Here is a 2333-nt window from a genome sequence, read left to right as displayed (position 1 = left end):
GGTTTTTAAAAAGGTAAATAAGTGATTTTTGCTTCCACACATAAAAGAGAGTTTTGGTAGCTATAGTCCAGGAAATCCTCAAGGACCCATCTTCTAACTTAGCTCTCGGTCATCCCTAAGGTGTTGTCTCACTCTCATGGTCAAAGGTGCAGCATTCCCTATTCAGGCAGTATGACAAATAAAGGAATGAAAAAAAGAAGTAAAAGAGAGCAGTTTCTTAAGGATGTTTTCTAGAAACAGTCAAAGGACATATCTGCTTCCATCTTGTTAGCTGGAACTTAGTTACTTGGTGAGGCCTAGCTGGAAATGAAACTGGAAAATGTAGTCTTTATTCTGGGTGCTCAGTATGCTCAGTTAAACACTGTATAACTTGAACAAGGGGAGAGTGGATTTCGGGGGTCTATTATTAATAGTAGTATTTCCCAATATTCTTTTTCTTTGTTGTACTTGGTTCACATTTTTTTTCTATAGTAGCACTTGGTGTAGTGTCCTCAGACAAATCATATAACCTCTCCAAGCCTCAGTTTCTATATCTGTTTAATGAGAAGGAATGTTAAGTATAAATATTTCATAACTGTTAAACAGACGTAACTCTTTACTAGAAATTTACCATCTTAGTTGTTGATATTGCAATAATATAGTTTCATAAATCCTTATCTTTATCAACTACCAATTTTGATTTCCACCCTTTGGCTGCACATGAGCATAGCTACACCTTGAAAATGCCATCTCTAAAATTTTGGCCTTTGAAATTCCTCCTTCTGTCCATAAGCCTTATAGCCCTGTAGTTTTTTCGTTCCTATGTTTTTATTGAACATGCCTCTCATAATTTCTCACGGATTGATAGTTCATCAGCTTCTTTCTGGTCCATCTTGCCTCCCTATTCTGTCTGGCTCTCCAGGTCAAGCAGTTCAGTGATATTCTTGCTAACATCCCTATATCCTTTTGGTTTCCTAATTTACTAAATACTTCTTATATCCACTTTTAGGAGCTCAGTCTATTAAGAAAACAGACATTGGATAAATTTAGGGAGAGGGGACAGCCTGAGTTGTTTTGGAGAACTGAGGTGTGATGAGGAGTGAATGGGACTGGGGGAAGGGTATTCCGGCATGGGGCACAGCATATGCAGAAGCAGGACTCTGAGAGATGGAAATGTATTAAAAGGACAAGTGGTTTGGTATTGTTGGAACATGAAGTGAGAAGTAAGAGTCTTGGAAAATGAGATCTGACAAGTAAGCAGGGGTCAGATCACAGAGGGCCTCATCAGAGATTTAGATATGATCCGACAGGACAATAGGTCATTGCCCATTTTATCCCTCCATAACTATGCAGAACATACAGTGCACACATTGTAGATACTGCCATGTCAGACCCAGATCCTGATTGGGGGGGTGGCTTCACAATAAAATAGGCTTCGGGTTATGCATGTTTTCTAGTGTGTAGCCTATGACTCCACCCCTTTCTCACGACTGATCCCAACATACTGTGTATAGATAGAGAACTGCTGCTATAGGTGGATAATGATGTGATAAAATCTGCTTGCTAGGAAACTCCATGTGAGGAGAGACAGTGGGAAGATGAGGTGGGATGGGGAGAATCATCCTTCTTCTTTCCTTGAAATGCTCCCTTGCCTTGATTTTCATAACACTGTTATCTCTTGAGTTTGTTATCACCTCTTCTGAACGCTTCTTTTAATCTCTGGCAGTTTTACTTCCTCCTACTTTGTTCTTCAAATTGAGGATTCCTTATAGAGTTGGTGTTGACTTTCATCTCTCTCGTTACTTTTGCAATGATCTCATTGATTTCATTTAGTCTAATGGCCTTCGCTATGATGTCTCTGTAGTTGATCCCAAATTGAATTAAAGCCCAGCTCTCACTAGTTCTATTTGCATATTTGATTGCTTCCAACTGAAAGTACCTGTGTCCTTAAAATATATCATGTATGAATTTTTATTTTTTTGTATTCCTCATTTGTGTTAGTGGTACCGTAACATTCTCAGCCTGCAAACTCAAAGTATCATCCCCATCTTAGCTTCCTCTGTATTTTCTGTTATTCCCCTTGCTGCCAGCCTAGTTCAGAACTTCATTACCTTTGCCTGGGTCATTACAATAGTTACCTAGTTTCATCCTACCTCTCGTCCTGTTTCCTTCCTTCCATTTTATGCACTGTTGTTAGATTTGTCTTCCTATGTTTAGAAAACAGTTTTGACCATATTATTGTTAAAAAACTATTGTCCATAATTGAATTTTCAGTATATTTTCAACTAGTTTTCTTTACCCACACATAAGTCCTCCAAACATAAAAATTTGTAATTTTTTTTTTTTTTTTTTTT

The 2333-nt window shown here is 38.0% G+C and overlaps 1 protein-coding gene across 1 annotated transcript in view; it reads left to right on the top strand.

Annotated features, from left to right (window-relative positions):
• Window positions 1–2333, top strand: part of RWDD1 (RWD domain containing 1) — a 39593-nt gene that overhangs the window by 8590 nt on the left and 28670 nt on the right. The window lies entirely within an intron of this gene.

Source organism: Propithecus coquereli, unplaced genomic scaffold, assembly GCF_000956105.1.
Source record: "Propithecus coquereli isolate 6110/MARCELLA unplaced genomic scaffold, Pcoq_1.0 Scaffold313, whole genome shotgun sequence".
NCBI lineage: Eukaryota > Metazoa > Chordata > Mammalia > Primates > Indriidae > Propithecus > Propithecus coquereli.
This window is presented reverse-complemented; position numbering and strand designations above follow the sequence as displayed.